The sequence below is a fragment of the Zalophus californianus genome, chromosome 14 (assembly GCF_009762305.2).
Source record: "Zalophus californianus isolate mZalCal1 chromosome 14, mZalCal1.pri.v2, whole genome shotgun sequence".
NCBI lineage: Eukaryota > Metazoa > Chordata > Mammalia > Carnivora > Otariidae > Zalophus > Zalophus californianus.
In genome coordinates, this window is record NC_045608.1 from 75,013,306 (window position 1) to 75,028,100 (window position 14,795).

A 14,795-nucleotide genomic window follows, 5' to 3' on the forward strand; every position below is an offset into this window, starting at 1 on the left:
TACTATAGGTTACAATTCTTGTTAGAAGACCCTCTCCTTATAACTACTTTCTCCGGGTCCCCATAGCTGCTTGTCCCTTTAGATCTAGGGGTGATAATGGCTCCCTACTACTGCTAGCCCCAGAGTACTGCAATATCCCTCCCTGGCTTCCCAAAGACCTTCCTATAACTTTGTAAATATTTCCTTAATTAATGTCTCCTCAAATACCCAGTTTGAATGTGCCATCTATTTCCTGTCAGGACCCTGACTGATATAAGAGACCCTTACAACACTACAATGAAAGGTTTTGCTAATTTAATTCAATTTAATACAACAAATATCAATTGAATCTTTACTGTGTGTCAGGTCCTATTCTTCGTACTGGGGTTTTAACAGTGAACAAAACAGAAAAATTCCTATCTTCGTAGAGATTACATTCTAATTGTGGCGGGGGGGCAGAGATAAACAATTTTTAAAATAAATAAGCAAACTATATACTAGCGTGATAAATGCTAGTAAATGATAAAGAAAATATAAATCAGGTAAAGGAGATAGGGAGTGGCAAGGTTTGAGAGACATGCAATGCAATTTTATATATGGTGGCCAATGATGGCCTCAATGAGAAGAGACTTGGGTAAGAATGCGGTGAGGACACAAACAAGTACAGTACACGGAATGTTGCCCCAAGAGAGTCCACATGCAGGTTAAGAAGACAAGATGGACACACAGGAAATTACATGTGCCACAAGAAAACAATGGAAAAGGTGTCAAAATGGCAGTAAATTAAATGCCAGTCAAGAATATGCCAGTCCTGCCATGTCATAGGTTGGGTTCTTTGTAAAACAGACTGAAATGAGTCTGGGAGTTTCATGTGTGGGTAGAAGTACCTTTGAATAGGAAGGAATCAGGATTGGGTATAAGAAGTCATACTGCACTGTAGGCCTGGCAGCCTCAGCCAGCAATTCAGGGCACTCTGGAATTAAAATGGCCCATCAGAGTGGTCTCATGTTGGACTAAAGTGGCAGAGCCTTTGTACCCTCACCTTGGTCAGTCACCGGATGTGGACCATCTAGAAGGGCATGGCTAAGGGCTAGTCAGTTCTCTGAAACTAAAATATCCCTGCAGGAGCTGAGAGCTGAGAACTGTCTGTTGACAGTACCGTGAATAGCTGCAACAAGTGCTTCTTCAGAGAGGGATCAGGACAGCATATCTCCATGTCCACTATACACATGTACTAAAAATACCTGAAAATGAAATTGTTAAACCATTATCTGCGTATCATTGAGAATCAGAGTTACTAGGGAGGAGCATATATTGGTCTTAATTTTGGTTCTGCATAGTATAGATCTATTACCTAGAAGCTGATCGTGGGGAAGATTCTAGAATGGATTGGTAAAGCAATGGCTTGTGGTCTCTTAGAAAATATGATAAAATTTAAAAACAAGTTCCCCAAGAACAAATTCTGCCAGATTACTCTCACTTCCTTTGATAATATTATCAAATTAGTCCATTGGGAAATTTGATAGAGTATGTCTAGATTTTAGAGGAATTATGAAGATGCTCTCATCAGAGTGGCATGCTACACTCCATGCCTGCCATCCCACTCTCCCTTTCCAGTTTCATCAGCTTAATCAGCCCTGTAAGACACAGATCTTCTGACAAAATGATTCCACTCCCCTCCTTCTCCTCTCCCACAGTCGATTGAACAAGCATGACCAAGGGGAATCAATCTGCCATCAGCCAATGGCCAATCAGATTCTCTCCTTCTAGGACTTGAACTAATAAACAAGAAAAAAGAAAGAAAGGAAAATCAGGTGGATGGTACTGGGTCCTGGGATACATATGTCCATGTAGAAATGGTGCCTGGGTTGATACCATGGAGAGTCAAAGTTGAAGGGAGCTGAAACTAGGAATCTTCCAGAAGCATTCGACCTACAGTGAGAAGAATGCAGGAGATCTGTAGTGTGGGTGGGCTCTTGAGAGAGAAATGGAGGAAGATCGTCACTGATGATTTTCCAATTCCATAGAGCTCAAAAATATTTCCTACAATTAAGTTTATGAGATTCCTTGTGTCCTTATGAGTCTATTTTCACTTAAGCCACTTTGAATAAGTTTTCTATTACTTGTAATCTAATAATGCCTAGAATGAGTCTCTAATCATATTCTTATGTATTGGCTAATGTACTGATAATGAGCCAAATGACAATATATCAGATGGGCTATTAATTGGTTGAAAAAACATATCGAGCAAATACTGCTTATTGATAGATACCTAGAAGGGATTCTAAATGACTGCCATTAGGTTGTGTCTTCATTGCTGCAGCATTCAAAAATCTCGTCAATAATTAGAATGTTCCATGAAAGTTGGTATCATGACCACTTTATAAGGCACCACATTTAACACATAGTTTAGTAGAGAGTAGGTGTGCAGTAAAAAATAGTTAAGGGAATGAAGACATAGATTTTGCAGATAACAAGAATCCAAGAAAGATAATGATTTTGAAAAATGAGAGAATTAGGGGTTAGCATGGTAAAATGATTCTATTTTACAAGAATAAATGCAAAGTTCTGGAAATGAGTCCAAAACACCAACAATGTGTCTTAGGAGCATATTGAATAAAGACATTTAGGGGTGTTCCTCAGTTGAGGAACTGAGGAACAGTTCCTCAGGATGTGGGCTCAAACATCAGCAGCAAGATGATGAATGTACACAGGAATTGATCAGACTTAGGCTGCTTTAATGAAGGTATCATATCTGAAGAAGACGCTGGTCCTTCTGTACACCAGTCAAACCACAGGTAGAAGATCAAACTCAGCTCTGGGTGCCACTTTTAAATAGCAACACACAAACTAGAATATATTTTAAGATAGGGACCAGAATGGCAAAGGGACTCAAAAGGTATTCCAGAAAGGCCCAGGGATGAATAACCTGTAGAACTACAAACTTGTAGCAGATTGGGTGGTGAAGGAAGGCAGCCTTCAGACTTGTGAAAAGTTACCACTAGAAAGTAGTTGACTATTAAGTCTCTTGATGAGACGAAAGACTAAGACCCATGATGGAATCTATATTCTTTCTATCAACAAACTATTAATTGAGCAACCTACCTTCGGCCACTCATTATCTTGGTACTGGTTATACTGTGCATAGCAAAGTGGACAGTCTCTGTCCTCATGGAACTTATGATTTATTTTTTTAAGATTTTATTTATTTAAATTTATTTTAGAAAGGGAGTGCACATGTGAGTGGGGGGAGGAGTAGAGGGGGAAAGAATCCCAAGCAGACCCACGCTGACCATGGAGCCCAACGGGGGTGGGGCTCGATCTCAGGACCCTGAGATCATGACCTGAGCTGAATCCAAGTGTCTGTCACTTATCCCACTGAGCCACCCAGGTGCCCCGGAACTTACTATTTAATAGGGCTATTGGAACTAAACAAGAAATCATGATTTAAGGTATCAAAAAGGGCTATGAAGGACAAGCAGAAGGTGTAGTCAGAGTTTCCTGAGGTTTTAGGAAATTATTTTTCTTGATTTCATCCTTGTTTTATATTATTTTTGTTTTAAGAGTTCAAGGAACTGAAAAACAATGTTGCTGAGGCCTCATGAGTAAATGGGAGAATTGTTCATCATTGGGAGACCAATTAAGATGTTAGAGCCGAGGACCAGGGAAGAGATACTCAGTCCTGGGTTAAACTAGGGGTGGTGGCAGTACGAATAGAGAGAAGTCATTGTATTTAAGATATACTTTGGAGGAAAAGTCTAAATGACTTCAGGATATATTGGACAGATGTAAGACCTTCCTTAATTCACATTGATATTTTCTTATCATCCAGACAAAAACTGGTCTAAGATATTTTGTAGTATCTGTAAAGAAAGTGTTTATTGAGTCAATGAGACAAATTTGGAGGGAAGGGATTGAAGGGAATGTTTACCCTCATTCAGAGAATAAATATTTTTAAGGGCTTAGGTAAATGCTATCATAAAGTAGACTTTCAGGATCTCTAGAATTTGAAATAAATTTCTGAAGCTCAGGCTTCTCACAGATCCAAATGAGTCTTTATCCCCCGATCGCTTATTCATTCAAAAACTTTCATTTAACATTTAAAATATGCAAGAAGCTGTGTGGGTTGCAAAGATGAATCAGGAAAGGGCTTGTACAAAAGTAACAGGAACACAGAATGTGTCCTAACTCAGGGTCCCTATGACAAGTACAAACTAAATGATCTAGGGAAACAGTGAAGGTTTTATTTGTTCTGTGCCTTGAAAGAGAGGCAAGGATGGGGGTGTTCAGAATAGATAATTAGAGGCAAGTAGTAGACACAGTAGTGAGAGGGTTAAGAACACGGACTGGGTCTGTAAGAATGTTAAAGTGCAAGAGGTAATAGCTAGAAAAAATGTTAGTGATGCATTTAGTTAATGAAAATATGAAAAATAGAAAGAAGAGAAGTTTCTTCCCAAATGTACATTATATGTCACAGATTCATTCACATGGGATCTCAGAAGGCAAACTCTCCAACCCCACTGCTTTTCCTCATTGTCTTGCTATGACTTGGCCATCTGAGCCAGAACCTAGGACCCCAGTGGCCTTTCTACCATGGCAAACACACACAAAAAAATTTTGATCTAACATCCAGATTTTTTATCATTAGACCTTGTTTATGTCAATTTTCTTTCAAACTTTGAGTGATATTGTCCTTTTATAATTAAGCTCTGAGGTCATCCAAATACTCCCACCAAGTACTATTTCCAACTAGGGCTCCAAGATGCCAACCAAGTCCACAGGCCTTTACCTGGGACACAAATACTGAAGGCTTTCCTGAGTTTCCTTGTGTCTTTTTTCTCCTATCAATCCCAAATAAGGCTGCATGCTTCCAAGGAAGATGTGAGTAGAGCCAGCTCTGGGGCTTCTATGTCCAAATAGGGTCAAGGAAACGTGAGATCAATGGTTAGACACAGAGAAAAGCAGCAGCAGATATCCTTCTCACTGCCAAAAGAGCTATTCTACATCCTTTTGTCCAGAAAGACCAGATAATTTTTTTGAAAGACACTCCCCTGTAATATGACATTCTTTCTTTAAAAACACCAGTGACTTTCATTAGTCAACTGTCGGTGGATATTTCTTTTGAACTATTTTTTTCCAGTAGTGGTCAGGGAATGGAAATGATCTCTCCATTCTTACCTTCCTGGCTAATCCTACCCACTTAGAAAAAAATAATTGTTCAGGATTAAGAACAAGTAGGACTAAACCTACACAAGACACAGCCCATGCTCTTGACTTCACTATTGCTCTGTCTTAACCTGAGATTTCCAGTCTTGCTAATTAGGTAATGAAAATCAAGAGCCTCAGATCACACTCAGCAATCAGCTGTCTCCAGCAGCTTTGTCTTTATGCCGAAGACGTCACCATTTGTCTGGTCCTAGGGAACCCACTCCCTGCATTGCCATCAATGGCTACCTCAGGAGTTCCCACACTGAAGGGTGGTTTATTTAACCTTGCACCCCAACTGCCAGTAAAAGATAGTGAGGTTCACAGAGTAACAACCACCTGTCACCTCTTATTAAATTTTTCACGTTGGAGATTATGTTATGCTAAAGGGCACTGACATTACTTACGTCGGATAACTGAATTAGAATGAAAATACCATTGTTCCTATCATTGAGAAACATAAATAATAGCATTAAAACAGGCTCGTCACAAAATGAGCTTATTTCTAGATACTGTGAGGCTGTCATTCAAGGGGGCCTCATCAGACCTGCCTGCTCCCACAGCTCGTCTTCCACTTCTACTCTGCCAAGCGCCCCATTGCAGGTGGACAGAAGAGCACCAGGCTCTCACCCCGGCTGGCAGAGGACAGAACCCGGAGCAGAGATCTAATAGCTACCATAGACTCTTGCCTGGACCTACCCCTGGGGCCCAAAAGAATCCTTGTAAAGAAAGACTAATAACCCATGAAACCTCCCTGGAGGATTTTATGGCTGGGGAAAAAATTCATAAAAAGCTGAAGTGATAGTAAAAATAACTGTCCTATAACACTAGAAGGACTCCTGCCCTAATTCACTAACCACAGGAACCAAGATCCACTCATTACCCTGCCTCGAAATGCCACCCCAGCCTGCAGTTACCTGTTGGCGTTCTCTATCCACCAAACTGGACCCACTTCAGTGGATGCAAGCCCAAATACAGCTCAAAATCACCACGTTACTTTGAGGAACTGTCTTTTGGGGTCCTAGCCAACATCACCTTATCCCACCCACACCCAGCCTCACTTCCTCTGCCTCTGGACCATGGGCGATGCCAAAGTCCCAGAACAGCTTCCTGGGGAGTCTTCAGTGGGAGATCCTTTACAAAGCTAGTGAAAGAAAATAGGCACCTCATTTGCATCATTTGACCTAACGTCTAAAAGACCTTTATTACATTCTTTTGTTGTGTTAAAAAGCCCTAGTCAGAAAAAATAAATATAAATATTATATAAAGAGAGGAAACAATTATATAAGAAGCCATCCAAATTCTGTCTAATTAAGAGAGGCTATAAAAACCCATAGTTAAGTGCAGATATTCATGAGGCAAACCGTGCAGGTTTAAAACCTGAATCTGTTGTGTCATTTAGGGCAATTTGCTTAATCCCTCTGTGCCTCAATTTCTTCATTTGGAAAGTGAGGATAATAATAGTACCTACCTCATAATGACATTGTGAGTATTAAACAAATTAATGCACTTAAAGCACTTGGCACCACACTCACCACACGGTAAGTGACTGTGTTGGCTGATGCTCCCAACCGCAGAGGCTGTTTTCAGTTGATGGGCATCGTCAGATTTAGAGGAAACTCATACCAATCCCGAAATGTGTTGTATAAACAATTCTCAGGGGCAAAGTGCTGTTATGAGTTCAAGTGTGTCCTCCAAATTCATATGTTTGAGTCCTAACCTCCAGTACCTTAGAATGTGCCCTACTTGAAAATGTAGATCCAGTTAGTTAAGTTGAAGTCATACTGGAGTAGGGTGGGCTCCTCATCCAGCATGACTGGTTTTGTTATAAAAGGGGGAAATTTGGGCCCAGACCCATACAAAGGGGGAGGATGTCATGTGAAGATGAATGTAGAGATCAGGGCGATGCTCCTAAAAACCTAAGAACACCAAAGATTGCCCACAAACCACAGGAGCTAGGAAAGGGGCATGGGACCATCCTCAGAAGGACCCAGCCTGGCCCACGAATACCTTGATCTGAAACTCCTAGCCTCCAGAACCAGGAGACAATAAATTTCTGTTGTTTAAGTCCCCAAGTTGGTGCTACTTTGTTACAGCAGCCCTAGCAAACGAATTCAGACAAAAATCCAGATGTCTATGGTGGATGAGGTCAGCCAATCAAGAGCTGCTTGTTGGGCACCTCAGGACAACGGTGCTGTGTTAGCAGGGGAGAGGCTGTCCAAGGCACAGTCCCTGTCTGCGCTCCAGGACCGACACTGTCACTGAGGAGGTGCATGCGTGCGCGCGCACGCGCACACACACACACACACACACACACACACACACACACACACACACACTTCAATGTATAATCAATGTCCAGTGAGTGATAGGACAATTGGTGTTTCAAGAGTTCAGAACTAGGTAGTCAGGAAAGGCTCTATTTAGAAAGGTCCCAAATGCATTCCAGCATAGGTAGAAAGAGTTAAATTCCTACAAACTTCCTTAAAGCCAAAAAAAAAAAAAAATCTATCCTCAAGGATCCTGCATGCCCCTTTCTAGGCTGTCTCTAATTCTAGCCGCGTCTTTTTCAGCACATCCTTTGGGGTGTAACTGTCCAACCCACAGTCGCTCTCATACACATGTGAAATTCCTCCCTTTTTGTTCCTTCAACTTTCCTTGCAAAAGATGCTTCACAGCAACAATCCCATTAGCTTTACAAATGCTGTTTGGAAACCCAAGCAGAGCCGTTGCTTTCTCAGGTGGTTGGGAATTTGGTACTCCAAGTGATTTTTTTATCACAATTTCAGGGTCACACTGCTCAGATATACAGAGTGGGGAGAGAGAGATGAGTGGGAGAAAATCTTCCCCCAACAGGAATGTGCAGCTTTCCCTGGAAGGCACCAATGTCACAACAAACAAACATATAAATAATAAATATTCTTTTACTAACGTGATAAGTCTCACTTCAGTAAGCAACACATTATGCACCATACTGGTGTAATAAAGCGCACATCCCCTTGAATCATTCCCACTAATACAATGTATTCAGTGCTCATATGATTACACTTTTACAGCCTGTTAGCAAAAACACATACAATTGCAAAGTGCTGCTAATGCAATGTGACAGAATACTGTTATTACAAGAAGAAGTTGTCAGCACCGAGCAATTGATTTTCCTTCATCTCCTTCCTGCTTCTGCCCATTCTCCCCACCTCTCCTGGAGATGTTTATTATGTACTCTGGGTGCAGTCCTTTCTCTGAATCAATTCTGATATAATGTAGGGATGGAATACGATGATGGGAAAAATTAACACTAATCTAAGTGTTCTAAGGGGGAAAAAACCTCCTTTGGGGACATTTTCTTCCCAAAGTCTTTATTGAAGCTTCAAGAACCATGCACAATGATCTGGTCCTTTTGTTCTTTTATGCCATGCCTATGTATTTGCCCCTTCTCTTTCCTCTCCTTCTTTTTGTAAAATAAAATACAGGAGGCTTTAAAGTATGTGGACTCCTACATTCTAACTGATTCACTTCCATGCATTTTGAATAGCAATGGAGGGAAAAATAAGGAATACAGGAGGCCAAGAAGAACAATTATTTGATTATTACTTGGTTAATACTTTCCTTGTAAATGTTTACCTTCATTCACAAGGTGACAATAGATATATTAAACAATGATGACTTTCTGAAGATGAAAAGAATTCTATGTCTAGCACCAGCAACTTCCTCCAGAATCACAGAATAGGACAATTGAATAGTGCTATCCAATAGAGATCATCATCTAACGCAGTTATTTTATAGGTGAGAAAATCCAAACTCCAAGAGTTAAGGAATTAATCCAGGTTCTCACCACCTAGTTCGTGTTAGAGCTGAATCTAGAAGTCATCTTTTTTTGCTGCTCTACCATACTATGCCTTTAAATGTAATACACATACATCAATATATGTGTTACTGAATTGCCAGATGGCCCCTAACACCTCCATTTTCTGTGTCTTGATTATGATGGAATAGAAAAGTTCCACTTGTCAATGTAGGTGTGAGGGAGAATAGACAAGTTCATGAAAATTGCTTGATGGTCTTCTGAAAGAGCAAGTTTCCAGAGGAAACATTAAAATACCCTGATTTATAGATTCCATCTTGGGAGGTTGCACCATCCTAGGATACAAAAAAAGTGCTATTTCTTCCCTACCCTGTTTAAAACACATACTTCCCACATCTTCCTCTTCCCACCCTTTTTGTTCAGTAACCTTTTGTTCAGTAACCTTTTTGACCTCAGTAAGTGGATGCACCCTTTATTGGTTCCTAACATAAATGCCTGTGCCTCCTCTTTTGCTCAGTAGGACCTCATTATAAGGTGCCCTTGAATATCTAAGAGCTACATGGACCATGGGTTATATCAAGGTCCCCAAGCATTATTGCACATTACTATTATAGAAAGTTAAAGCCTCAGCCAGTTGGGTTTTGACTCATGGGGCAGTTGAGTGTGTGGTTCTGGTTAGACTTCTCATTTCTAAAAATTGATGGCAGAGTTTGGGATCTTTTATCTTGAAGATGACTTAAGGTATTCCCATGTATGAATAGAGAGTGTGGGAGTGCATATTGTTCATCTGATTCTGGTTTTGGCTTAGATTTGGCTAGATGATGCCAACTAGCAAAAATTCATGGGTTAAAAGCATTTAGTCGGGGCCAAAAAGTATCTGTGATGGGTAAGGGCTTATAGAGACAGTCTCTATTTGAGAAGAACCACTCTCCTTCATGGCTTCACACCCTTGAGTTACACATACTAAGAAGCAAATACAGAAAGAGAACAGGGTTTACCCCATATAATCTACTGTAGGAACCTTCTAGAAGCACTGGTCTCTTGTGATAGAAGTGGCCTCAGGAAACTTTATAGGGTTCAGGGGGACTCAGTTTGCAGTGTACTCACCTACCTCATCTTTATTACTCTCCCTCCTCCAATTAACATCATTTCCTGGTGCCTCATCCTAAAAACCCTTTCAACAGTGTTCTTTGCTTTCCTCTTTCCACATCGCAACTGCCACGTCCTTTTTCTTATCATGCCCATAAATCTACCAATTTGTGTTCAGCCATTAGGTAGGAACCACCATTGTGTGACCTTAACAATAGCAATTTCCTATAGTTCAAACTAATACTAATGGGTAGCAATTAAGGCACTACCCCCCCTCTGATTGCCTTTTTTTTAAACTTCTTTTTGCTAAAACCTTCTTTAAACATTGATGCCTCGAAAAGTGGAAATGACATGTGTCTGGTGTAGGGGTGCTATGACACTCCCAGAAAGCCCGCTACCCATCCAGCTACTCTGCATTCCAATTCTGCAGTTGATAAAGAGAAGAGATGAGAGAAGATTTTCTTCGTCCATCTTCCAGTTCAGTTCAACTCATTGTATTCACTGAACATCTAAATATGGCAGGCATGTTCCTGAGTGCTCTGAGAAATGGAAAGATGACGAGTGACACACAGTCTGGGAACTCCAGGAATTTTTAAGTTTTAGGAGGACAAATTCGTAAGTGCCAAGAGGTATAAGATAACCACTAGAAAAATGTTTCCAGAACTAGGATAAAAGAGGTGAATTCCTACTCAAAGCACCAGTCAAGGCAACGTGGAATGAGAGCATCAGCCTTGGCTGCTATGGGAGGTAGTAATACATGGAACTCTGGGGCTTGGGTACTGGCATGAAGCACAGCCAGTACTAAAAATCAAGCAGACTTCCATTTGGACCTAGTTATGCTGAGGGTGGTTATGACATCACTGATGGAAACTGTCATCTCTTGCTGTTAGCATGAGGCATGCAGGCCAGCCGAAGAGTCGGGAAGGGTCCCATCCATATGTTTGCTTATATCTCCATGTGTTCATTTATCAAGCACCTTAACCAACTATGATCTTCTTCAGAACAGTAAATAAAATGACAAACGAAACATGGGGCAATACTAAGAGGCAAAGTCAAAGTTGCTGGTTTTACTACAGGCCTTTTCATAGGCAGAGAGACCATAACATGACAATAATGACATATAAATGACTATGTAAAAAAAGATAAAAATCAGGGTGCCTGGGTGGCTCAGTCGTTAAGCATCTGCCTTCGGCTCAGGTCATGATCCCAGGGTCCTGGGATCGAGTCCCACATCAGGCTCCCTGCTCGGCAGGAAGCCTGCTTCTCCCTCTCCCACTCCCCCTGCTTGTGTTCCTGCTCTCGCTCTCTCTGTCAAATAAATAAATAAATCTTTTTTAAAAAAAGATAAAAATCAGGTAATTACTGAAGTATCAGCTCTTTATGAAATAATCAGTAATGACCTTTGATAAAGGAATCACATTGTGATATTGCAGACAGGACAATTTTTCACTGAGGTAGTAGAGAGCAATGCAGTAGAGGATTCTAAAAGCAGGAAAAACCCAAGTTAATTTATTAGCCCGGGCCAAAACCCTGCTCATTTATTGGTACAAGGCTGAATGAGTACATATCGCTCAGTTGTTGGGAATAGGGGAGACCAGTTAAATAATGCTGTTCTTGGATAATGTGACAGGTCATCACTAGCACCCTGCCAACATTCCCAGGGGTCACTGCAGCGGTCTGGTGCATTCTGACTGCTTCCTGTGTCTCTCTGCCTTAAAGGTTTCCAGCCATTCTGTCTTACAGGCCAGAAGTACAGAGGGGTTAACATCCCAGGACCAATCCTCAACCAAGTTGGTGGAAGATAATCCAGATTCATCCCACCGCAGTGGCACAACCCTGATGTGTACACTGCCGTGGGCCAGAGTCCCCAGTAGGCTGGAGCCTCAGTTGGCCACAGCTGTAACCCATCCATTAATGTTCCTTTTATTGCCTTTCTTCACTCTGTCTCAATTCCCCACTCTGTCTGGGCTTCCTGGGATCACCTCCCAAATAAACAACTTGCACCCAAATTGCTGTCTCAGGAGCTGCTTGGGGGGAACCAAACAAAGACATATCACTTTTTCACATGTGGATGTGTCAACGAATAAATATTTATTGAGTACCTGTTACCTACATTACACAGTATTAGATCTAAACAAGCAAGTTTAAGTCCCTAGTCACAGGGAACTCACAATCTAGGTGGGCAAGTAAAACATGGATCTGTCAAATATTAAATAACAAACCAGGCAGTGTGTGATGAGTACAACATAAGCTATCTAAGAAAAATTGGATAATGTGTGGCTTTAGGTAGGTGGGATGCAAGGGCAAGACCTTCCAATCCCACTGGAAGGACACAAATGCAGATATACATGGTCTCTAACAAGAAATTCTTCAATAAAGAGACCTCCCAAAATGTGATTAACCCAGTATTTCCCAAACATCTCTGATCCTGGAAGTTTTTCTTTACATAATATCTTGTGAAACAAGTGTGCAACAGGACACACTTTGGAAAATGCTGCCAAGTTTCAGCTTTGAGCGCTAGAATCTGATGCCTCACCCATTTTAGTCCAGGCCTTCTCCACGGTCAGTCCCATTGCAGATATAAAGTAACTCATTATCTTCAGCTAGTTTGGATAAAATGGACAGACTGAACAGTCTTCTGAGATACTTGAGTTTTTCTATATGATGTCAGGGGGGATGTATGGTGATATCTGTCTAATATCTACAACACCACTCAAAGCCCTGGGAATAATAAGGAAAGACAGATATTGACTCTTTTCTTTAGAACTCCAACTGCCTTGGAGAGAAAATGATCAGTTTGTTATATATATCTTTTCAGCTGTTATTATCTGTATCAGATGAAGCACAACCTTGCTGCTTGCTGCTTGAGATCAAATCCCAGAGAACTTTGCGTGAATCACTTCACTTCTCTGCGCCTCTGTTCCTCATATGTCAAATATATTTACTTCATAGGGCTACTGAGGTGATATAATGAAACAACACATTTAAAGAGCTTGCCATTGTTCCTGGCCTATAGCAAGAACTCAACAAGTGGTAGCTCTGTCTGATACTAGCAGCAGATTCATACTAGGATGATTCTCACCACTTGATTCACCTTCAACTTGAATGGGTTTCACTCCCCTGTAACCAAAACTGCCTCCACTCGAACATACCCACAACTTGGGTACCTCACAGTGTCCAAACAGTGCCTACATGAGCCAGACAACACAGATGAGTTCTTAAAAAGAGGTCTTGAACTTCCTTCAGAGGAAATTTTCCCCCACTGATATACCTGTGGGAAATCTGGATTTAAAAAGTGAAATTCACTCTCCTGATAATTGTTCAGTAGAGAAATTGTTGCAGAAAAGACGATCAACTTCTTTATAAACTTTTTCAGAGAGTTTTGTGAAGTGTTTTTTATCACTTCTCTCCCTTGCCTTCCTACCTTGATGAATACAGTTGCTCTGAGGACTTGTGAGTCTGCTGTAGTCTCTTTACCTTCACTTCTTCCTGAACTTGGTTTGGTAGGAAAATCTTGTGCACATATAGGTAACCCCTAACATCAAAACATCATGGAGGGACAGTCTCCGCTAAGAGTCGCCCAGGTTTCCTGCTTCAACAGTGCTTGGAACCCGGCACTCGTCCCCCACCCGGGCCGGCCGTTCAGAGCCAGCCCTCCGCCATCTCTTCGTCGCGCCCTTGGACCGCTCCAAGGCCCCCGCCGCCTTTTCTCAGCCGCCGCCCTGAGGACCGTGTCCCCCTCGCAGGTGCGCCAGAACTACCACCAGGACTCGGAGGCCGCCATCAACCGCCAGATCAACCTGGAGCTCTACGCCTCCTACGTCTACCTGTCCATGTCTTACTACTTTGACCGCGATGATGTGGCTTTGAAGAACTTCGCCAAATATTTTCTTCACCAATCTCATGAGGAGAGGGAACATGCTGAGAAACTGATGAAGCTGCAGAACCAACGAGGTGGCCGAATCTTCCTTCAGGATATCAAGAAACCAGACCGTGATGATTGGGAGAACGGGCTGAATGCAACGGAGTGTGCATTACATTTGGAAAAGAGCGTGAATCAGTCCCTACTGGAACTGCACAAACTGGCCACTGATAAAAGTGACCCCCATTTGTGTGACTTCATTGAGACTCATTACCTGAACGAGCAGGTGAAATCCATCAAAGAATTGGGTGACCACGTAACCAACCTGCGCAAGATGGGGGCTCCCGAATCTGGCATGGCAGAGCATCTCTTTGACAAGCACACCTTGGGAAACAGTGATAGTGAAAGCTAAGCCTTAGGCTGTCTTCCCATAGCCACAAGGGTGACTTCCCTGGTCACCAAGGCAGTGCATGCATGTTGGGGTTACCTTTACCTTTTCTATAAGTTGTACCAAAACATCTACTTAACTTCTTTCATTTGTACCATTCTTCAAATAAAGTAATTTGGTACCTCCCCCAAAACGAAACAAAACAAAACAAAAACATCATGGAGGGCTTAATGAGTAACACTGGATCTTGATGGAATATTCTTTTCCTCCCCCTTCTCCTCCTCCTTGTTTGTCCTCTTCTTTTTCCCTTCTCCTCCAGTCCCCCGACTCTATCTGCCCTCCCTGTCTCTCCCCCCAAACCCCCCCGTCTCTGATTCTCTCTTTCCCACATTCCCACCCTCCCCAATTCTCTGAGCATCTTGTTCAGTCTTTCTCACTATATATATAATATTCTCTTCCATCCATCTCTA

The 14,795-nt window shown here is 41.8% G+C and overlaps 1 pseudogene; it reads left to right on the forward strand.

Annotated features, from left to right (window-relative positions):
• LOC118356244 overlaps positions 1-14,508 on the forward strand; it is a 48,748-nt pseudogene extending 34,240 nt beyond the window's left edge.
• Positions 14,509-14,795: the final 287 nt, after the last annotated feature.